The 24,571-nt window shown below is 42.2% G+C and overlaps 1 protein-coding gene across 9 annotated transcripts in view; it reads left to right on the forward strand.

Moving 5' to 3' along the window:
- TSPYL5 (TSPY like 5) overlaps positions 1 to 24,340 on the forward strand; it is a 43,686-nt gene extending 19,346 nt beyond the window's left edge. Inside the window, exons 2-7 of one of the 9 annotated variants that reach the window (XM_054246746.2) lie at positions 11,421 to 13,064; positions 18,887 to 18,990; positions 20,895 to 20,931; positions 21,017 to 21,242; positions 21,910 to 22,091; positions 23,672 to 24,340. The gene's annotated coding sequence lies outside the window, so the exon portion shown is untranslated. Of the gene's footprint in view, positions 1 to 11,420; positions 13,065 to 18,886; positions 18,991 to 20,894; positions 21,243 to 21,909; positions 22,092 to 23,671 lie in introns of all 9 variants that reach the window. The other 8 variants (XM_078352650.1, XM_078352652.1, XM_078352654.1 and 5 more) reach the window with 8 other exon arrangements.
- Positions 24,341 to 24,571: the final 231 nt, after the last annotated feature.

The raw sequence follows: 24,571 nt of genomic DNA on the forward strand, positions 1-24,571 counted from the left end.
GTCTTTGTACCCCTGCCACTGTCATCTGTTGCACTTGGGCTGCCTGGAAAGGAAAGAAAGAAATGTCCTTGGGCAAAGCGGCTCTCTATGGCAAGCACACTCTGAAGGAGCTGGAGGCAAGTCCTGCATCTCCAGTCCCACTACATTCTTCATCTGCAAAATGGGTACCGACTTGCAGGACTAAAGTAAGGTAGTAGGTGTGCCTGCCTTCCATAAACGCTGGTTAGCTTTAAGGGCACTGTGGGCACTCTGTCTAGCAGGCAGCCCTGGCTGTGGGAGCCCCTCCTAATAGAGCTGCCAGAAGCCCTTTCTGATAGGACTAACTCCCCAGGAATGTCAGGGTGGTGACTCTGGAACACTTAGAGTTGGTCACTTTGAAGATGATCATCATGTTGCATTGCCACTGCCCTTCATTCAGCTCCTTCACATTAAATTGATCAGAACAAGGGGTCTCTGATCAAAAACATTGAACTTAAATACAGGGGTCCTCCAGAAAAAAAGAAATGCTGAAAGAAGCTGCATTTCCTTTTTTTCTAAGGACTCTGAATACATTTGAGACTAGTATCTTACTCTTCTAAAGCCAAGCAGCCCAAGCTTTCTATTCCGTGTTAGTCAGGATTAGTTAGTAAGAGTCATTTCAGACCAAGTCAAGTCGGGGGAGATGATTAGAATGATGCTTGTAGAGATTATCACAATAATGGCCCCCAGTGAATTATACTTCCTGAGAACAAGCCCTAGTGTAGTCATCTCCTACACTGACTCTGGGCCTAGCCATGTGGCCTGTTTTGGTTAATGTGACATCAGCTAATGTAACACAAGCAGAGGCTTGGTAAGTGCTTGCTCACAGGGATTTGCTTGAAGCTCTGACTGACTGGCCTCCTTGATGATGAGAGACCAGGTGAAAGAGAGGCTCTGCCCTTCCAGCCAACCCTCCTGCTGCATGTAGCCTAGGTGAAGCCCGCAGAGACTCCCAGCTGTCCTACAGAGTCACGAGAAATAATAAATTGCTGTTATGATGGTTTTTTAAATTGAGGTGAAATACACTATAACAGAAAATTCACTATTTTAGGGTATGTAATTCATGGCATGCAGTATCTTTATAATGTTGAGCAACCACCACCTCTTTCTAGTTCTAAAACATTTTCACCACTCCAGAAGCAAACCCTGTACCTGTTAAGCAGTCACTTCTCATTTCCCACCCCCTCTAGCTCCTGGCAACCACCCATCTGCTTCCTATCTCTATGGAGACACTTTTGTGACTGGCTTCCTTCACTTAGCATAATGTCTTCCATGTTCATCCATGTTGTAGCACATATCACTACTTTATTTCTTTTTGCACTCAAATACATGTATACCAGTGTTCATAGAAGCACTATTCACTATAGCCAAAAGGTGAAAACAGTCTAAATGTCCATTAACTGATCAATGCATAAGCAAAATGTGGTGTGCCCATACAGTTAAATATTACTGAGCGATAAATTGCTGTTATTTTAGACCATCAAGTTTTGAGCTGGTTTGTTAACTGTAGTAATAGATAACAGAATGTTTAAGGTGGTTGGATAATAAGAACTATTACATCTTACACTGTTTTTCCATGCAATGTACTATGTGAAGCACTTTGCGTGAATTCTGCTTTAATCCTCACAATTACCCTGTGGTTTAGGTACTAATATTGACCCCAGTTCATAAATGGGAAAACTGAGAAATTTGATATTTGCCCAGTGTAACCCAGACAGTTCAATTCCACAGCTCCTGCCTTATTCATTCATTGTATTATAGTCTAGCCATAAATGAGAGGCCTACACTGGAAGACCTAACTAAGGACATGAGTTTGTGGCTTTGCTGTGAAAGGGACACCATTCTCAGTTTTTTTATATGGTTCATAATGAATATCACTGGTAGAAATGATCAACAGAAATTAAAGCCATTAGTGGTTAAAATCTAATCTCATCTGTGCAGTCTGACTTGGGAACATTGAACTTTGTAGAACAATGTCTATGTTCTTATATATAGTAAATTTTCTTATTATGTATGAGAAATCTTACAATCTCCTATATATAGTAAGTTTTCAAGGGCAAAAGTTACAACCAGAATATTTGATATAAACAGACCAATTGAGAAATGGGTCAAGCTTTATATAAAATTGGCATAGGAAAAAATTAATCCCAATCAAATAACTTCTGTTAAATAAAATATGAATTAAAAACATTAAAGAGGATTTAACTAGGCTATTTTAAGAAGGTTGATCAAGGAGTCAAATGGACTTAACGGCATTTTCTCCAGAAAATTCTTTCTACAAAAACCTATCCATGATGACATAATTTTGGTTTTAATGGTATTATTCTTAGGAGTCAAAATATTCTTAGGAGAGAACATCTTTCAGAGTCAGACATCTTTTATCTTGTGTAAAGATTCTTTGGAAGGTAAAAGTGCTATCAGAAGGTGAGTATAGTGTCACTCTGGGATGCCAAGACAGATTTGTAAGATCCAGACTCTGGAAAATAAGTGCACTGGCATTTAGAGTCAGACCGCGAGATGCTAAGCTTGACTTATGATGCAAGGTGAGGAGGTGAAGGCTGGTGAGGAGGGGGTCAGGAATTCACCCCAATGAAGGAGAGAGTCAGGTTCTGGTGTCCATTTTGAGACACATGTTCTACATCAGGGAGGAAAATGGCACATGGAGAAGACATATCTTGTGGCCTAATGGTTAGGAAGCTTGATTGAAACTCCAAAAGAGGGAGCCTTATTCCTTAAGAGAACAAAGAGCTCACTGGGTGTGTGGTCATCTCAGGTAACCACGTTACCCAATGCAGCAGAAGTAGGAACCCAGTAGCAATACCTAGCTAGTAGCAAGGATATGGGAGCAAGAAGTCCTTGGAATTGCTATGAAGGGAATTTGCAATTGGCTGAGGTAGGATTGGGAGTAGAGGGAGAAGAACAGGGTTGTTTATCCGTAGGTCAACATATCAGAGGCCTATAGATTTTTCAGGTATTGTAAAAATATTTATTAACTATTAATACATAAAGAAAATTTCAAAGCAAAAATAATTAAATGAATAATTAGGTGTTTTCAAAATGTAACATTAGGCCATTCATCTAATAATGGATTATGTATAGGCCTCATATAGTTATAGGTAAATATGAAAGGTTTGGATCATAACAATAAAATAATTTATTCTTAACAAACTCAAAATTGAACATCCTTTCAAAAATTTATAGCAAAACAATGTAGAATAATATATAATATAGATAACTATGTATAGAACTCTGTAACTCTGTCTCTCCATCTACCTATATGAGTCTCTAGATGAAGGCTATGGGTATATTTAAATATGGTTGACTTGATATAGGAGTGATTTAGGGCCTACGGGGTGTTCGTGTGACACAAAGTAGATGTGGGGCACATGATATGAATGTGAGGTAAGGGGTAGTTTGCTTGTTAACAGAACTGGATATAGTCCAGAGCCTTATTAATTAGTCCCAGAGCTTGTTGAGGCTGGTATGGCCTAGGAAACAAGAAGTGTATACGGTATAAGAATTAGAGCAGAAAAAATTCTAAGGAGTACACAGAGGAAAAATAGATATAGGCTTTAAAATTATGAATGTAGATTGAAGCTCCATGATATGCTAGGTGCCAAATTAGGTTTTAAAAAAATCCCCAATCCACACCCTGAGACCTTTGTGTGAATAGAGGGTGTTAGGGGCCCTTTTGTCCCTAGGGTCCCACCACTCAGGGACTGGGATTGGTCACTGAGCCTTCTATTTCCCAGACAAAATACAGTACCTGGTTCACAGTAGGCACTTAGTACACAAATTCAATGTAATTGGAACATCACATGCAATTGGAACATCTATGGTGGACAGGCCACATCCCTTGTAATCATGGAAGCATGGAAAACAGGGCAGAATTATAGGGATAGTCTATCCAACATTGCATTCAATGGGATCCAATTCAAGATGGAATGGATGCAGATTCATCACAGGGAGAAAGAAAGAGATATTCTCTAGAGAGAGAAAATCCTTAAGCTGAGCCCATTATCACCTCTTCGTGCTGCATGGGACCAGAGCCTTGGAAATGATACTGCTCCTCTTGTTCCTAGAGAAGCTAGCTAGGCCTGGGCAGCTGGCTGTGGACTGAGCAGGCAGATTGAAATGCAGGGAGCACTAATTTGTTAGGAATCCCTGAAGCTCCTTCTGTCACTGGCCATTACTCATGTCTTAGGAGCTTGCTTTACGTGGGCCTTCTTTCATTCAATGAACACATCCATAAACCTAATGCCTTTGCTTTTTAAGGGGAAAGCATGTAAGTCAAGGGCTATATCAAGTAGATCCTCACACTGAGCATTGCACCCTGCCCCCTGTTCATCTTGTTTCATGCCAGTGGGTTGGCTCCTGGAGACCACAATTAACTGGTGCACCATCACTTTGGAGAGAAATCGAAAGTTCTGGTTTCCAGCCTCAATGCCAATTCCTCTGAAACGGGGACCTCTCCCCTTGATGCTTTAGAAGCCAAATGGATAATGGAAACACTTCCCTAAAAGTGTTGAAAGAGGGATCCTTCACAAACACCACTCTTCTCAAATTCAAGGAGAACTTAGATGAAATTCATGTCTCCATTATTTTATTATAGAAAATCTTGCAGTCACTTGCAGGACATTGTTGGAAATCTGCACAAAAGGTCTACATCCCCCTTATTTTTGCACCAGGTGACTGTTCCTGTCCATTCTAACTTTGCCCACCTTTTTGCCTCTGCTCCCCATGCATTTAGAATCCTAGAATATCAGACCTGAGAAGAATGTAGAAATTGCCTTATCTAACCCTTTGTTTTTTTCCCCTTGAGGCCCAAAAGGATAAACAAAATAGCCAATAGTAATTCAAGTTGGCATCAATCATGGCAGTGGCTAAGATTGGTCCATAGAGAGCAGAACCATTTCCACCAGGGTTCTGGATTTGTGTTCCTTGTTTTTCAAGCAAAGAAACTGGACCAAAGACTCTTTAGTGACACACCCAGCTGAACCCCAGGATCTTATCTGAAGATGAGTGGAAATCAGCTACATCGCAACCTCAGGGATACAGATTGAATAGAACCAAGCTTCATGGATACACAAGCGTTGCTTTGTGAACCAAGCATGATGCTGAAAGGTGTATATATATATAAAATACTTTGTTAACAACTATATCTTTTGAGCATGAAGACAGTTGGCAAGTATAAGGAAATTAAAGGAATCTTTTGGTGAAGCAAGTTAGCATTTATTAACCTTGCTTTTATCATAAGTCCAGATTTTTACAAACCATGAGAATGTGTTTATTTGAATATCTTATGAAATTAAAGGAATCTTTTGGTGAAGCAAGTTAGCATTTATTAACCTTGCTTTTATCATAAGTCCAGATTTTCACAAACCATGAGAATGTGTTTATTTGAATATCTTATGAAACCCCTTGGATCTGGTAACCTCTCCATGTCTTTATTTTCTCATCTATAATATATTGATATTCCTCAGCATCCCATGATAGGGTGAGTATGAGGTTACAACGTGCTAGGCTATAAAGGTGGTATTGGTTCCATTGCCTCTCACTGATATTATCGGCAGTTTCCATTTTTTTCGTGGCCTTTTGCTGATGCTAGTTGGAAAGCTCCTTTCCTGAAACATTGAATATAGATGAGAAGTGGGTATGAGAGGGTCTCAAAAGTTCTCCGCATGGTGGAAAAACTGTTCACAGTTAGAAGAAGCCCAAATGGAGGGTGTGATGTTCCAATTCCATTGAATTTGTATACCAAGTGCCTACTGTGAACCAGGTGCTGTACTTTGTCTGGGACATAAAGGGCTCTGTGACCAGTCCTTGTCCTTGAGTAGTGGGGTCCTAGTGACAGTGGGTCCCCTGAGCAAGACAGGGCCCCTGTCAGAGCCCTGCTTGGAGACAGCAAAGTGACTCTCCCATCTTGAGACTCTGTTTGTTCCATCAAGAGCCATTTTAAATCAATGTACTTTTATTGTATTGAGGTGGTTCCAGCAGAATCAGTCAGATGTATCCTGAAGAGTAGGGAAGGTAAGAGACATGTGGGAGAAAGACGTAGAAATAGTTACTTGAAGCTGGAATTCTGTGATGTTCAAGTCAAGAGGCTTCTTTGCAAGAGTTCTGGTCAAGCTTTCACTCTGTAAAGTAAGGTCTCCCCAGCTTTCTGCCAGCACTTTTTCTGAAGGTGAGCTCAGGCCTTCATATCCTTCCCTTTGGCTCCCACAATGCCAGTAACCATGACAGGTGGCACCTGGCCATGGCAACAGTCTAATTTTCTAGAAAAGCCATTCTGAAAATCTTACCATGCTTAAAGGAGCACTGACAAATAAGCAGCCTTCAGGATGCCACTTCCTAAAATCCATCTCTAGCGAGGCATAGCTAACAAAATGTGTATGGCGATTATTTATTCCGCCAGAGTCCCAGGGTGATGGAATCAGTTGCATGTGAAATTTGCTTTGACAAACCATGCTGGGTTATGTAAGCCTTCTGCTGTGCTCCAGACTGGGAGATTCCACTGTCGACTGAAGCTTCTCATCAACTCTTCCTGCAAATGGCAGGAAATAGATTGAAGTCCTTGTCAGGCTTTCAGTTCATGCACTGTTTCCTGGGACTGCAGTCAGAAAAGCCACTGAATAATGGGACATTTAAAGGACTTCAAGATACAGGGCAAAATGCTATTGCTTCCCAGGTGAGAAGCCAGGTGCTGCTCCTATGAGGAATGTATGGGGAGGCATGGATTGTGCTAGTGGTAGGGATTCCAGGGTCTCAGAGAACACTGTCAGATCAGGGCTTTGTTGCTCAGTGTGTGTCCCAGTTTCTTCAATTTCAAAAGGTAAGAAATCATACCTGCCCTGGAAATTCTGAAACCCTAGACCACTCATAGTTTATTATTGTTGCTCTCTGTTGATGTTTACAAAGCAACATGTTGGAACTTCATGGGTGTGATTTTGTAGCATGGAGATGCATCAACATGTTCCCAGAACAGAGGACCTGGGGCAAGTGGGTAATTTACTTTGATTCAAGATAGTAAAATTTTTTAAAGAGATCATAAATGTCACATGATCTGTGTCTGTTAGGATTGGGTCCAGCTGCTAGAATAGAAACCATAAATAACAGTGGTTTAAGTGATATAAAGGTTTGTTTTCTCTCAAATAAAATAAATCTTAAATTCAGGGCTCAACCACAGGTCTCTAGCTTCCATGGCCCGTGATGGCTTTTGGTGCACCAGCCATCACATCTGTCTTCTAAGCAGAAGGGTGGAGACGAACAAAAAGAATGCCTCCTGATGAAATCCGTCTTATTTAAATGAGCCCCACCAGATAACTTTCCTTTCCTTTTTGGCCATCCGTAACTGCAAGAGAGGCTTATATATGTATTATTTGAGCTGGGCACACTGCTGTTCAGAATATGTTGGGCTGGCCACAGGCAGGCTCTGCCGTATCATCTTTAGGGGCAGCCTCTGAAGCTTATATGGAAGGAATGTTGCTTTAGAACATAGATATAACTGATTTGAATCCTGACTCTATTGCTTTTTAGTTGCGTGACAATGGGCAATTTATTTTGATTTCCTGGACGAGTTTCTTTAGCTATAAAAATAATAATTCCATCTTATGGAGCTGTTATAAGGATTAGATGTGACAGCTCTTGTAAAGTGCTCAGCACAGTGCCTGACATTTGAACAGTAAGTGTTCAGTAAATGTTAGTGCCCCTTCTTTGCCGCCCATTGGAGTGTACTATTTACTCATGTGGAGGCTTCGACTTCTGGCTCCTTGGCTGCAGCCCATAGTACAGATTCCCTGATGCAGAGGGCCTAGAAGTATGACAACCATATTGTTAACAATTCCAGCAGCAATAAGAGCTGGCATGGCTCACGTGCTGTGCCTCCTCCGCACCAGGCGCTGTGCTGGGTGGTTTACCATTATGTCATTTAACTGGTGCTGTGGCAGACACCTTTCCTGCTCTGCCCAGATCCTTGAGCCTCTTTACCATGATAACCCTCCTAATGGCTCACACCTGTGATTCTGCCTGAGCGCTTCTGGGGCCTCTTTGCCCACTGTACAGAGAGCCAGAATACCTGGGCCAACCTAGCCCTCAGCCAATAAGTGACCAGGCAAGAGTTTGGAAACTCAGCTCGCTTGCATGGGTCAGGACAAACTCTGAGAAATAACATCCTCCAGAGTGCTGGTGGCATCAGGCTGGGAAGCTGTATCATGCTTTGTTTCACTTGGTTCCTGCCCACTTCCCCAATTTCCTTAGTGGGAGCATGTCGTAAATAAATCCCATGCATTTGAATCCTTCTCTCAGGATCTGTTCTGAGGAATCTGACCTAGTTCACACCCCAAGCTCCATGAGGTAGACCTATAACGAACCCTTTCCCATTTTACAGAAGAGAAAACAAGCTTAGACAGTTTGGGTAACTTACCTGAGGCTGCACAACAGTTAAGGTGGCAGAATTATGATTTGAACCCAGGTCCCCCTAGCAGCACCCTGCAATCTTATCTTCCAGCTGTGTATTTTCTCTGAATGGTGGCCCAGGACCTGGAGGGACAGAGTACAAAGGATTTTGGCATGTTGAATTCCTTAAGCAACCTGCTGGTAAGGTGGGCCCTATTGTGTCTAAGGACACTGACAATAGCATCTATGCTCTCTGCAAAGGTTCTGTCAAGGGCGTCCTGAAACTTCAGCTCGTTTTATTAAGGTTTGATCCCCCTCAGTGTTGGGAAGGGAGCAATGGAACCGTTGGAGAGGATGGGGATGTGTGTTGTGCCTGGCAAGTCAGAGTGGCCCAGTCCAGCCTGTGGTTGGTGGGGTACAGAGGCCATGACAGTCCAGTCTCTGCCCTGCCCCTCTCCCAGAACACCCTGCACTGGCCTGGCATGCCAACGTCAGATCTGCCTAGAAAATTGGGCTCACTTCTCACTGTTTGGTTTCCAAGCCATGTTGGCTTTCTCTCGGAAAGAGCAGCTCTTGGACTTACCATTTCCAAAAGGCTGGGAGTTCATTCCTTTCCCTCTCTTGGCTTGAGGAGACTGTCAACACCATTTCCATTGAAGGGTACCGGGAAATAATAAAAGCAGCAGTAATAATTAAATAACTACAAAAGTTCCTCATCATCTGAGACTGAGTTCACATATCAGAAGAAATAAAAGTCACTTGAAAGTGACTCCACTTAAAACGTTGACCAGAAGGATTGTGGTAAATAGTAAAAACAACAACAAAACCCAAAAGCAAAACACAAACAAAAAAGCACAACAAATGTCTTGTTGTGATTTTGCCTAGAAAAAAAGCTAAAAACTATAAAACAAGCTTATTTTATGTTGAACAGAATTTAAGTTGTAATATCAACTATCAGCTAATTCTTAATGTATAAAATAAACTTTATATGTGAAAATTTTCCAACAAAATTATGATTGCCTCTACCAGATTCTTCACATTTAACTTTTGTAGCACAATCCCCCAAAAGGATAATTTTTATAAAATTCAACTAATTTTGAATTTTTATCATTTTCTGCAAGAGCTTCTTTTAAGTTTATGGTATGAAAATCATTTTTTTGAAGCATCACTAACCTTACCTTTTTCTTTAATTCTTTGGGAATTGGCTACCTCTGTTGCAGACTTCCTGGTCAGTGGCTTAGCTGCCTAAATTAAGAAGCCTCCAACATGTAATCCCAGCACTTTGGGAGGCCGAGGCGGGTGGATCACGAGGTCAACAGATCGAGACCATCTTGGTCAACATGGTGAAACCCCGTCTCTACTAAAATTACAAAAAATTAGCTGGGCACGGTAGTGCGTGCCTGTAATCCCAGCTGCTCGGGAGGCTGAGGCAGGAGAATTGCCTGAACCCAGGAGGCGGAGGTTGCGGTGAGCCGAGATCGTGCCATTGCACTCCAGCCTGGGTAACAAGAGCGAAACTCCGTCTCAAAAAAAAAAAAAGAAGCCTCCAACATCACTTTCACTGACCTCATGAAATCTCTCATTTATTGCCAGATTTGCAATTCCGTTTTGCCATATATTTGCACAGCATTTCCAAATAAGGTCAGATATTGTGGGTACCAGACCATCAGGAAGGGACAGATCTGTGCTTCTGGCAAGAAGGAGTGCTTCTTGTAAGGAGGTTTGGAGTAGGGACCAATTTTATAGGTACTGTGAATATTTTTGTGATATGAAACCTTTCACCATGTTGTATCATACCATGTTTCAGGCACTTGCATAATTAATATTGTAGTGACAGGGCCCTCTTTTTATATTTGTGCAGTGTTTGTAAGTCTACAAAGCACTTTGACATTTCGTTTGATTCTTAGCACTGCCTATTGAGGAACCACCATTTTCTGGATGACTTTTCTGAGAGCCAGAAAAGTTAAGTGACTTGCCCAAGGTCCCAGAGCTGCTTGAGATGCAGAGCCAGGGTTGGAACTCAGGTGTGTCAGTTGTCTGTCCTGCCTCTTTCTCTGACTCCAAGAGGAGCCCTGAAATATGCTTAAGACATGCCCCAGACCTTTAAAAGAAAGAATTAGATATTTCTAAAAGATACACCAAAGTGCTCACGGTGGAAAAAAGTCAGTACATCTTAGCATACCTTGAATTAATTTTAAGGTTTACTCCTATATTTTAAATTATGTTTTGTGCAGGTTATATTTTTTTATTCAAACTTTCTCTAAAAGTCCCCACCTGGCCCTGTTCACCCAGGCACTCAGAAGAGCAACTGCAGACCCTGAGTGGAGGCTTGGGATGGGCAGGAACCTGGATTCTGTCTTGGTCCCTTCCTCTTAGCCAGAAGGCCTATATAAGGCAGAATCTGGCACTTGGCACTCTTCAGATCTAGCTCCGTATGTACGTTAAAAAGCCCCCTTAACAAAGCTAATTTCTTAACTTCACCAGAATCAAAATTAGCTGCTCTGCTTGTAGAAGAGTCTGCCCTGGGCAGAAAACTCCCTCTCTGGTCCAGAAGTGCTATTTGGCTTACCTTGGCAACATCATTTAATTAAGGTCAGCAACCCTCTTAATTACGCACTATTCCTTAAGCAACAAGGTATTGCTTCATTCATCAGAATTTTATCTCCTAGTTATACTAATAAGAGTCCCTTTGGCCTACTCCACTGAAACCATCAACAAGAATAAATCTGAACATTTGCTATTACTGCAGTGCCATCCATTCGTTAGGCCTTGTTTTATTAGTCTCCTGCAGTTTGGAGCTGCCAGAAAGTGGGCAGTCAGCTTCCATCGAAGATTGGAATGTTACTGCCAGCTAGGCAGTCTCAGTGGCTGGGCCTGCTCTGAGGCAGACCAGGGAGGGAGGAGGAAGGCCCTTGGGAGGGTCCTGGGGGAGGGCAGGGAGGAAGGTGTTGCTCTTCATCCAATCACTTCTGGCAGGTGAAGCATTCTCTCTCCCATTTCTTTCCAAGGATGTGACCAGAGAGACCAAGGACTCCTAAGAATCACCCGGTTTATTCCTGTTTCTCTAACACGCTGGCTCCCACGTGCTGGCCTTGGACCCAGGGAGGACTGAAGGGTTACTGCAGTAGGCCTAGGAAGCCACAGGCACATCCAGCACCACAGGTTTTCAAATGTTTCCAGATGCCTCTGGGATGAATAAAATAAAAAACCAAGAGCTATTGATTCACGGCTGTTGTATCAACGGCCTTGTGTGAGACTTCTCTTCAGCTTTCAGAGACTTCTTTTCTGTGAGAATCAAGCTCCTTCCCCCAGTAGAAACTGGCCCCTGGTTCCTGGCCCATGTTTATGTCACATGAGACCCTCCTGCCCGGTCTCAGGGAATTGGATCCAGGGCAGATGCCTTGCCTAAGCTGAGCCAACTAGAGCCTCCCTTTTAGAAACTGGAAATTGGGATTCAAAGATAGCTTTTGGGTGCAGGTTAGCGGCCAGTGGCAATATGTAGCTGGGAACTGTGGGGTGGCACCACCTCCTCGTCACCCCAGTTTCAGCATGGGAAGCAGGGATGCAGGGGGAAAAGAGTGCTGCAAGAACCTGAAATAGAAACTGAGACAACATGCAGTCGGACCCTGACTGCTGTCCAGCTCTGGCTTCGTACCTCCCAGAACTGCCTCTGTAACCTAGAAGTCTTTCCAGTACATTAAAAATTGATCACAGTAGCTCATGCTGGTTTCCATAATTTCAACAAAGTAAACTTTGACAAAAGTCACTTCTTGATATTATATATTTTCTCAATAATGGATATTGAAATAAAATAGTTATTGTGGGAGATCTTAATTTTTATACACAATAAGGGTGTCAATGCTTAATAAAAATGTTTTGGAAGGTTGAGAGTCCCTGCTTTGCCTAAAAATCCTCCAGAGAAGGAAATGTATCAGTTACAGAAGATAATTCATGCAAAACACTCAGCTCAGCATCCTTCACAGATTAAGTACTCAATAAGGATTAGCAATTATTTTCTTCACCACACAGACTCATGACCAGTACTCACAATGCCCAAGTCCTAGAAGACCTTCCTAAAGTCTTTTTCAGACTGAACTGTTATGATTTGAGCATGCCCCTCCTCACCCCAAAGCTCTTTGCAGCCACAGTGCATCTGCCCTGCTTTTAGGAGTAGAAAGAGCATGCGTTGGAATTGGTTTTAGGTGGGATGTGGTCTCATAAGCATCACCTGGAGAATGTTTCGAATTAAAAAATTCCCAGGCCCTATCCAAGATCCATCGAATAGAAGCTCCAAGGAGGAACCTAAGAAGCTATACTTTAACAAATGCTCTGCCAGGTGCAGTGGCTCACGCGCATAAGCCCAGCACTTTGGGAGGCTGAGGTGGGCGGATCGCGAGGTCAGGAGATTGAGACCATCCTGGCTACCACAGTGAAAGCTACTTTCTACTAAAAACACAAAAATTAGCTGGGCGTGGTGGCACGTGCCTGCAGTCCCAGCTACTCGGGAGGCTGAAGCAGGAGAATCGCTTGAACCCGGGAGGCGAAGGTTGCGGTTCGCCGAGATTGCGCCGTTGCACTCCAGCCTGGGCAACAAGAGCTAAACGCCGTCTCAAAAAAAAAAAAAAAAAAAAGCTCCAAGTGATTCTCATCAGGTAAGTGTGGGAAACACTGATATATGAGGATTATAAAACCCATCTCTAAGTGGACAAGCCACAGGCCTGGGGTGATGTCTTAGATGCAAAACAAATCACACCATGCTTTTTAACCTTAGGTGCATTTTTGTTTGCACAGTTACCATCTTACCCATCCCCCTTGCAACAGTACCAAGATTTCAATTCCATTTTTGTCTTCTTTCCCACTAAGCCCAAGTGCTTCTGGAAAGCTGACCCCCTATTACCACGTTGGGGGTGAGTCCTGACTAATACAAACCAGTCAGGTATATTAAATTTCCTGGGTCAAATGTGGGTACATAACCCAAGCAAGTCTCATCAGGGGAAATTTTAGGACCTGTTGCTTAGAAGGTGTTTTAGTCCATTTGTGTTGTGATAACAGAATATTTGAGGCTGGGTAACTTATAAGGCAAAAAGGTTTATTTGGCTCATGATTCTGAAAGTTAAAGATTGGGCGTTTGATGAGGGCCTCAGGCTGCTTCTACTCATGGCAGAAGGTAAAGGAGAGCTGGCCTGTGCGGAGATCACATAATGAGAAAGGAAATAAGAGAATATGGGAGGTGCTGGGTCCTTTTTAAACAACCAGTTCTTGAGGAAGCTAATAGAGTAAGATCACTAGCTCTTGAGCGAGGCATTGGTCTATTCCTGAGGGATCCACCTCCTATTGGGGCCCACCTCTAACATTGTGGATCAAATTTCAACATGAGGCTTGGAAGGGACAAACATCCAAACTATAGCAGGAGGGTGTGGTATAAGCCTGTGAGGCATGGAACTGCAGCAGCTGTTTTGCCACCGTGAGGGAAATAGCTTCAGAATGACTCTGACACTATGGTAAGCAGAGCAGATAATAGAAAATAAACCAGGCCCTTACTGACATTATTAAGATGCCAAGGCTCAGCTTATGTCTGTACTTTTCATTTATGGGGATTAAAGAATTTCTTTTATGGTTTTAGTTACCGTGAGTTGGGTATTTACTTGCAACAAAGAGTGCTAATAGGTGTGCTTTACACATCTTAAAAAACCAGTAAGTTTATTGCATGTATTGATGCAAATTGATGAAGGCCTTAAATCCTTGGCTGATCCTCAAACAAGAGGGAATGGATTTGAATTTCAGCAAGAAGGATTTGGGTTAGGAAGAAAGAAAGCTTGTCTTCCCATAAAGACTTTTTGAGGTATTTAAAAGGCTCATCCAGGAAAGTTTTAAGAATTTCCCATTCTAGAGATTTTCAAAAAGAGAGGGTGAATTTTCTAGGATAATTTCAGTCTTGTCCTGCAGAGCAGGGGAGGGATAGAATAATTGTCCTCATGTAGGATCTCGTCTACTCCATGACTTTATAAAATTGTCCAAACTTTACTCGGGACCTGATTCCGGATTTCAGTTATGAAATTCTTGCTCTGCTAGAGTTTCTCAATGACATTTCACAAATATTCTCATGAGCAGACCCACCCTGATACCTTCTCCTGAGCTGCTGAGAAATGAAAGAGTTTGTTTTCTTCCTTATCCTTGACTAACCAGATGTGTCACTTGGCTACCCAGGAATATTTTTACTGCAAACGATGCTGTTTCCACTGACCCTAATTCCAAAGCCGTTACAGACAAAACCAGAAAAAACACCGTATTCTGGTTTGTTTGATTTTCTGATGTGGACTTAATGAGGCAGATATTATTCCAGGGCCTTAAATCTTTCCCACTAAAATGTCCCTCGGCACCTAAAGCCTGCTCCTTTATTCAGTGAACACAGCAAGGGTGCAGTGGAGATGACAGTCAAAAAAATGATTTCTTTTTTCTATACAGGGTGCCAAAAGGACAGGAGTACTCGCCTGTGTTGGTAGAATGGCAGTAAGGGGCTAGCTTTCAGTTTGTTCCTTCATTTGACATTTATGGTGCTAGGCATGGGGTAGCTGGAGTTGAATCAGACACTGTCCCTGCCATTGACAGACTCACAGTCTAGGAACAGAGTCACATCAGCAGCCACCTAGAAGATGAGAGGTGTGAGCAAAGCGATGGGGGAGTGAAGGGAAGGGGCCGAGAATCTGCCAGCAGGAGGCTTCTGAGAGGAGTCCAACCTGCTTGGCTCTCCGCAGATACATTCGCTGAAGAGAACTGAAAATAAATCTTGTCTTGGAGTTAGAGCTATGACCTCTTAGCCCCAGCTCTGTTTTTTTCATTTTTTTGTAAATCTCATACAAGCCACTAAATTTTCCTGAGCTTGTTTCCTCAGCAGGAATGCAGAGGTCATCCACCTACCTCATGGAGCATGTGAAAGGGGTTTGTGAACCATAATGCCTGTGAATCATTGCACATGCTTTCCCTCTGTGAGGCCAGAGGGGATCAGGAATCTCCTCCAAGAAGAGACTGTGGGCAGAGGGGGAAACCCCATGTGTGAGGGAGGGGAATGTCATGGAGGAGACAAGCAGATTCTTCAGGAATATGGGCCATTGCTGGTCTCTCTTTACAGCATGAAAGAGCAGAAAGCTCAGGCTATTCTAGATGATGGGGTCAACCATTTCTAACAGTGGGGGGCAAGAAAATAAAAATTCCAATTCTGCCTCTCTGGTCTATCAGAAAGGCTCAATTTTTCTGCTTGACTGTTTTATTTCGCCCTTTGAAAGCTCAGTAACATTGGACAGAACACGCTGCATCACCATGGAGACATGCACCTGCCAGGTGCTTGGCTGGGCAGGACAAGCAGGCATGTGGATGCCGACTCTGTATAGCCACTTCAGAGACACCAGGAAGGCCCCAGCGTGTTACTGTCTCCCAGGCCCTCAGGTCTTGCTTTTCACCGTCCCCCCTCCACTCTTAAAACCTATTCAACAGAGTATACATTTCCTAATTTGCTGTAAAGGGCTAAGATGCCATTCCCCCGGGGGGAGAAAGGAGTGAAGTTCACACAAAGCTACAATCAGTGCCTGTGATGTCTTTTGAGAAGAGGGTTGTTAGCTAAAAATGGGTGAAAAGAGGGCCCAGAAGTACTCAGTGTTCAGGAACCCAGAATTGCGAAAGAGACGGCAGCAGAAATGCTGCTGTCAAAACGCTGCTCCCTCCATTTTCTCTAGGATTGGTCCTATTAATGGTACCTGAAATTTGTGACTGCTACATGCTTTCTGTCAGAAGGCTGGAATGATAGGGCTAATATCTTGGTTTTTAAAACAAAGGAAAAAATGTAAATTTTGGAAAATGTGGAGTTTGTTGTTGATCTTCACCTAATCTGGAATAAGTTATTTGGTAGAGATTTTTGGGCCCATTTCAAAAGAAAATAATATTCATGAGTTACAAGCAAAGGCTCAGTTAGGAATTTATAGCTTGCAGCTTCCTTTCTTTCAGGCTATGGTATGCAAGGGAGGCAATGAATAAGCATTTGTAAAATAAATTAAGGCAGATTTGAGGTAGTCAGTAGTAATAAAAACGTATCCTAAAATGGAAACGTAGAGACAAGAAAAGAAAAGCTGTTGGATAAAAAGAAAAAAATAGATTTTAAAAAAGAAAAAAGTCAGAAATAAATATTTTAGTATCTGGAATGATCGAATGATCACAAATAAACACAAAATTTAACTCCAGGATTCCTAGAAACCAAAGCAAAAAAAGTAACTGTTAAACTGTCTTGATATTTAGCAAAAATAAAAACAAAAACAAATAAACATAGAATTGTGCCTGAATAGATATTAAAAATATTTTTTCTGGCATTAAATTCAGTGTGAAATTTATTGCATGAAAATTCTATTCTACAAGGAACAACAAACAACACAATATGTTTCAAAAGATATAGACAAATAGACCTTTTAATACTGATTCTCTATAAAAGCGAGCACTTCATATTGAATCATAACTCACTTAAGACGTTTTTGCAGGGAACTATTATAATACAGACTAGAAAAATTTCGTTAGCAACCCCAAAGGAAACAAGTAAATAAATAATGTGTCCTTTAGTGCAGATCTCTCAAATATCAGATCTACGGTTGGAGTTTTAGATCCTGTAACATTGACAGACACCAGAAATGTCCCGTTCTGTGGTTTTGATGAAGGAGAAAGCTAAATACTTGCGATAGCAGACATGCAGAGGCAAATTTAATATTATACTACAAAACCTTAGGACTTTGATAAAAATTATCACCCAGAGAAGCAACGTATTGTAGAAAAATAAGAGCCCAGGATACCCTTCGCGTAGACTGGGTTTCAAAATCGGACTCAATGATTACTATGTAACCACCTTGGCCAAGTTACTTCTCTCAGTCTCAGGATTCTATTTGCCAAAATGTGAATAATGTGCCTTTTAAGGTTAACTGAGAATTAGAAGACACAGTGTAGTAGGTACTATTAGCTTCAGCTGCAAGTGGCAGAAGAAAAAACAAGATAGCAATGACTTCAATAAGGTAGAAGTTTATTTTTCACTCCTCTTCTGGGCCAGGGACCAGACTCCTTCTAGCTTGTTGTTGTACCACGCATGGCTTCCATTCCCAAGATCACTTCCTGTCCAAAATGGCTGCTGGAGTTGCCAAATCACCTTCACATCCCAGCATGCAAGCAGGAAGAAGAAATGGAGAGGGAAAGTTAAGAACACTTTTATTTACATCCCTCTGGCCAGAATTTTGTCACAAGGTCTCACCTAGTCTCAGGGAAAGGTGAGAAATGTCATCTTTATTCAGGACAACCCAGTTAAATATGGGACACCCAATTAAGTCAGAATTTTAGATAAACAGTTTTTTTAGCATAAGTATGTCTCATGCACTATTTGGAAAATACACATTTTTTTTGTCATTGTTCATTTGGGATTCAAATTTAATTGGATGTCCCGTATTTTATCTGGCAACTCTTAACTAGGTAAGAATCAAGGTTCTTATTACTAATCGAGGGTGAAGGAGCATAGGGAGGAAGACTGAACATTGAAGGACAATCAGAAGTCTCTGCCACAAAGTGAGACCCCACAAAGTGAGTGGCAATAAATGTTGGTCCTCTCTTCCCTTTCCCTATGAGGCAAGACAAAACCAGAAGGTGGTTGCAGGGATAACTGCTGGTAGAGTCAACATCTGTTTTTGAAATAGAACCAACGTTTCTATTTCAATGGCTAGTTTAAGCATATGAAACATGCATTTGGTTAAGACCTCAGAGATTTCTGCTCTACTCATGAAAGAGACAACTGTGGCCTGAAAAGCAACATTAATAAAATCACTGCTTCTTTTTAATCACAAAAATGCTCAGTCTCATCTCTGCAGAAAGTCTATTTCTGAACACATCTATAAGCAAATGAACCCATCAACTAATCTGGTTGCAAGGAAACCATGTCGTGAAAAAAAAGGCTCGCGGGGTATGGTCGGGGGTGAAATGGTCTGACTATGTTCCCCCAAAATTCATATATTGAAACCCTAATCCCAATGTGATTATATTAGGAGGTGGAACCTTTGGGGGGTGATTAAGTCTTGAGGATGGAGCCCTCATGAATGAGACTGATGCCCTTATAAGAGTCGTCCAGGGAGCCAGCTTGCTGTCTCTCCTCAGCGTGAGAATACGGAAAGAAGACAGCCATCTGCAACCCAGAAGACAGCCCTCACCAGAGCCCAGCTTTGTTTGCACCCTGATCTATCTCAGACCTCCAGCCTCCAAAACTTTAAGAAATAAATTTCTGTTGTTGATGAGTTACCCAATCTACAGTACTTCGTTATGGCACCTGAACAGAATAAGACAGGATGTATTCAGTCTATTACTTACCCACTTGCCCCCCGCCACTGCAAATGTTTTCACTTTTGTATGGCTGATGTGGGATTGTTGTGATTGTTATTATCAGATGTTTTAATTTCTTCTCAAGGCCACTCTGAGTTCCTGACTCTAAAACCATGACATCAGTATAATGGAGGAAATCCCAAAATGCCGTGGAAGAGAAAGCATGAGTTCATTTTAGTTAAAGCGGAAGTAAGTTATTTGGGTTAAAGGTAAAATAAAGTGGGGCCAGGGCATAGTCTATTTTGTAGAATTTGGAATTAGAAGTTGCTTTATCAAAAAATTTTTCTTATGAGAAGTATAGTGTTATAGACTTTGGTGAAGGATTATTTGCCTGTGGTCTACATGGAGAATATCAGATCTGCCCCATACTCAAGTTTTCAGATTGGCAATGGCCTCTGAACTGGTCTTTCTGCTTCTACTCTCCCTCCGATTCCATTCTTTACAAAGCCGCAAAAGTGATCAGTGATCACCATGAGATGTATCTCAGTATAGGCCGGGCACAGTGGTTCATGCCTGTAATCCCAGCACTTTGAGAGGCCAAGGCAGGCTGATCACTTGAGGCCAGCAGTTTGAGACCAGGCTGGACAACATAGTGAGACCCCAACTCTATTAAAAATGTAAAATTAGCTCTCAGTGGTGTGTGCTTGTAGTCCCAGGTACAGGAGGATTGCATGAACCCAGGAGTTCAAGGTTACAGTGAGCTAGGAATGCACCATTGCACTCCAGCCTGGGTTACAGAGCAAAATGCTGCCTCTAAAAAGAACTAACACACACACACACACACACACACACACACACACACACACACACACACACACATCTACACATCTCAGTATAAACTCTGCCCGAGATCTCCAATGGCTTCTCATTGCTCGTAAGTACTAAGCCACTTACCAGACTAAAAAGGCCCCATCCGGTCTGATCTTCTCTTTATTCCTTGACCACGCTGCAGTGGGTTGAATGGTGGCCCCTAAAATATATGTCCACCTACAGTTCCCTGGAACCTGTGAATATTACTCTATATGGCAAAAATATGTGATTAAATTAAGAATCTTGACAAGAGGCAGTTATCCTGGATTATTTGGGAGGCTCTAAATGCAATCACCATCATTCTTATAAGACAGACACACAGAGGAGACGACACACAGAGAAGAGGAGGAGGCAATGTGACCAGAAAGGTAGAGATGGGAGAGATGTGGTCACAGCCAAATAACCCTGGAGCCACCAGAAGCTGGAAGAGGCAAGGAACAGATTCTCCCCTGGAGTTTTTGGAGGGAGGGCAGCCTTGCCACCTTGATTTCAGAGTTCTGGCTTCCAGATCTGTGAGAGAATACATTTCTGTTGTTTTAAGCTGCCCAGTTTGTGGTAATTTGTTACAGCAGCTGCAGGAAACTAATACACCTGCCATGACTGTTACAAGCCTGCTGGGTTCTTCTTGTCATTCAAGGCTCAGCTTAAATGCCACCTTCTCAGGTGTGCTCACTGGATTGCCCAGTGTTAAGTCAGCTCTCCCTGACTCTTCAGTCACTCTGGGTGTTTTCAGAAGGAGGGAGTGATCAGGTAATTACATGCAACTAACAGGGTACGAAGGCAGGAAGAGGGTAAATAACTTGTCCATTGCAGCACACTAAATGGAAGGGCCAGGGACCAAATCCGAGCTGCCTGACTCCAGAGCTCATGCCCATTCTCTCCAAGCTACACTGGCTTTCAGCAAGGTAGAGATACTGCCAAATGGTCATTTGAGCAGGACAGTGTGCATTCTTTGTCATAGTTATACAATCGCAGAGGCCCTTGCTGCATTTCATTCCTCCTCCCCTCTGCCCTAACATCCTCCTCCTTCCTTCTGTCATGCTTGTAGACAGAGGCAGAGGAAGCACAAGTGGAGAACAACCACTCACTTTCACCCACATCAGATAGCCATTCTGAAGGATGAAGAGAGCAAAAGGGGGCTGATGGCTTATTACACCACAAAAGCGATGGCCTGTGAGGTGCATAATTGGACGTAGATTTACACTTTGGTCTGCCACTTACCAGTGGTAATTAATTGAAGGTTATAAACATGTTTGATCTGGATGTTTTCTTCTTTGTTTCAGGCAGTTAATTGTTCATGAAGAAATTGCCTGAAGAGAGGTAATATCTTTTTTTTTTTTAGTTTTCAACCATGCTTTTAATGAAAAGATTATATGATAACAATTTTTCATCACTGTACATGAAGACTTCATGCTTCTGAATGGAGAGATTGATCATCCATGAATTGCTTTTCTGTGACACTGGACGGCTACGTAGCTGCAGCTCTGACCTGAATTTATACAAACTCTCGAGGGATGCACACTCTATGTAATGAGTGATAGTGGTGGTTACCAGTCGGAAGCGAGAGCCTGGTATCCTTCTCCCTTTCTGGGAAGGGCATAAAATAGGACAGTTCCAGTTAAAGGAAACAGGTACGACCCCCTCCCTTTCCACTCCCCTTGAAGTATCTGTGAGAATGAGCCAGTGCCCAGTTTAGGGCCTCCCCGGGGACAGGAGGAAGCTAGTGATGGGTGGGGTACAGAGAGGGGAGGCCCCTCAGTTCCTGGCCCCATGGCGCCCCATCAAGTGTAGTGAGAGAGCTCTGGGGATTAAGAGGCAATATTCTTGATCTAGGTTTTCTATGGATAGCTGTTTGACAGAGCCATTGTCTTGTCACTTTTAACTTTTATGTGTCCTAAAATTACTAAAAGTTAATGTATTTTACAACTATAAAGCTCAGAAGAATATCAGATTGAGTCTGTGTATTTCTAGGAGACGTGTATATTTTTGTAAGTTAAGAGACAAGATGGCCTTGGGAGCAGGATCAGCATCAATATTTAAAGGATTCAGTTACCAGATATGCAGAGCTAACCCATAACTTTTATACACTAGCATGAAAGGAGAGGACACAGACTTGCTTCCCATTAAGAGATGGATTCTTAAGGAGAGGCAAGTCTCTATGTCTTCTTCTTTCCTTAATTATTCTCTTTTTGAAGCTAAGCTGGTCATAGTGACTTACTTGACTAATAAACTATAGTGAAAATGATGTTCTGGAATTTCTGTGGTTAGGTCGTAAGAAGTGTTGTAGTTTCTGCCTAGGTCTCTTGGAACATTCACTCTCAGATTGGTCCCTCTTGGAACCAGGTGGCATGAGGTAAGAAAGCCATGCACATGGAGAGGCCATAAGGAGGTACTCCAGCTGAGCTTCCATCCCACAGCCATGTCAGCTGCCAACTATCTGAGTGTGCCATCATAGATACAGATCCCAGTCAAGCCTTCAGGTAAGTGCATCCCCAGCTAACATCTGACTGCAACTATAAGAGAAAGCCCAAATGAGAATCGTCTAGCTGAACCAAGTCAACCATACAACCATGATAAATAATAAATTCTAGTTTTAAACAACTATGTTTTGGGTGGCATTTTATGCAACTATGGATACTTAGAACAGAATTTGGGACCTGGAGTGCTGCCATAATGAAAACTTAATATGTGGGACATTGGCTTTGGGGACCAAGCAGCAGGAAGAAGCTGGGAGGTCCCTGAGGAAACTATTAATGAGAACTAGAGGGAAAATGAGGACATTGTTATTGGAAGCTGGAAAAAGGCATCCTTTGTTTTGTAACGATGGATAATTTGGTATACTGTTGCTTTTGGTAATGTGAAAAACAGAAAATATACCTAGGAAATGGCAGATTTAGCTAAGGAGACTTTCAGCAGAACACTAAACATGCCTAATGGTTTCTCTTAGGCAAGTATGCTAAAGTGTGAATATAGGGAAGTGAAACCCCCTCCTCCAAAATGAACTATTCCGTTTCAAGCAAAACTTAGATGGAATATTAGAAGCCAGACTTGCTGAGTTTAGAAATAAAGCTGCTTTTCATTCCAAGCCTCTCCAATTGGGAAAAAAAATTCTCAAAGTAAGACATGATATAAGGTAATGTTCTTCTCAAAGGTATGGCTCTAAGATGCTTGCTAGGATTTTAGAAACCTTTAAGGTGGCATGCTGTCAGAGAAGCCCAGGGCCCCTGGGGAGGTGAAAGTCTACTTCACAGACTTCGAAGGAATCTGAAGGGCATTATTGCATAGGAAGTAACTCTCAGCCCAAGGCAGAAAGTGGCATAACTTAACAAGATTTGTAGGTATACATTTTGACTAATGAAGTAAAATTTAAGAGAATTATACATGTGGAAACACCATCAGCTTGAACTAAATAGGACAGAGGCAGTTCAAACTGTAGAGAGCTTTCTATGGGTAGGAAGTGGGACAACAAGGCTACTGAGCTACAAACATGGCCATTTAAAAAATATATACTTTAGGTTCTGAGGTACATGTGCAGATCATGCAGAATTGTTGCATAGGTACATACATGGTAAGGTGGTTTGCTGCCTTCATCCCCCCCGTCACCTATATCTGGCATTTCTCCCCACGTTATCCCTCCCCACCCTCCGCTGTCTCTCTCCTAGACCCCCTCAACTGACCACAATGTGTGATGCTCCCCTCCCTGTGTCCACATGTTCTAATAGTTCAACACCTGCCTATGAGTGATACCATGTGGTGTTTGGTTTTCTGTTCTTGTGTGTTTGCTGTGAATGATGGTTTCCAGATTCATCCATGTTCCTGTGAAGGACACAAACTCATCATTTTTTATGGCTATGTAGTATTGCATGTTGTATATGTGCCACATTTTCTTTATCCAGTCTATCGTTGACGGACATTTGGATTGGTTCCAGGTCTTTGCTATTGTAAACAGTGCCGCAATGAACATATGTGTACATGTGTCTTTATAATAGAAAAATTTATAATTCTTTGGGTATATACCCAGTAATGGGATTGCTGGGTCAAATGGTATTTCTATTTCTAGGTCCTTGAGGAATCATCACACTGTCTTCCACAATGGTTGCACTCATTTGCACTCCCACCAACAGTGTAAAAATGTTTCTGTTTCTCCACATCCTCTCCAGCATCTCTTGTCTCCAGATTTTTTAATGATTGAAACATGACCATTTCTTATGGAAAAGGAACAATGATTCAGAGAGCAGAATCCAAATCCCAGTAGGAGTGGGGAGCCAAGAGCTGAAATCATTCCCAGGGAAGCATGACTGGGAACGCAATAGTCAAGGATCTGGCAACGTGCATCTGACTGGATTCTAGAATTGCTGTGGATCAGTGACTGTGATGTACCTTCGATTTCTCTCCCTTTTGAATGAAAGCTTTAGTGAAGTTGTCCTATCTCTGTATCACCACTGTATTTATATGTGTGGGACAGATAACTTGTCCCTTCATCTCACAGGTCTTCGAATTGAGAGGAGTTGTACTCAGGGAACTGTACCCCAAGGAGCTCATCTGCATCAGGATCTGACTTAAGTGATGAAATCTTGGACCTCAAACTTGAGTGGATGGCATTATGGGATGAGACTTTGGGGTCTTAGGAGGAGACATGTGTATTTACCATGTGGGAAGAATGTAAATAATATGCAACCAAAGAGCAGACTGTGAGAAATTAAAGATGACTACGAATTCTTTGACCCTCTTCCTATTAAGAGTTACTGTCTTATTTCCCTCCTATTGAATCGAAGCTGGCCTTGGGGAATTGCTTGACCAATAGAGTACACAGGATGTGAAGTTTGTGACTTGGGAGATTAGTGCATTAGAAGTCTTGCAGTTCCTGCCTGGATCTCTTGGAAAGTTTTCTCTTAGAATACTCCCACTATTCTGTGGATTCTAAATTCTGTGAGAAGCCCAAATCACACAGACTACATAG

This window comes from Callithrix jacchus, chromosome 16, assembly GCF_049354715.1.
Source record: "Callithrix jacchus isolate 240 chromosome 16, calJac240_pri, whole genome shotgun sequence".
Lineage (NCBI taxonomy): Eukaryota > Metazoa > Chordata > Mammalia > Primates > Cebidae > Callithrix > Callithrix jacchus.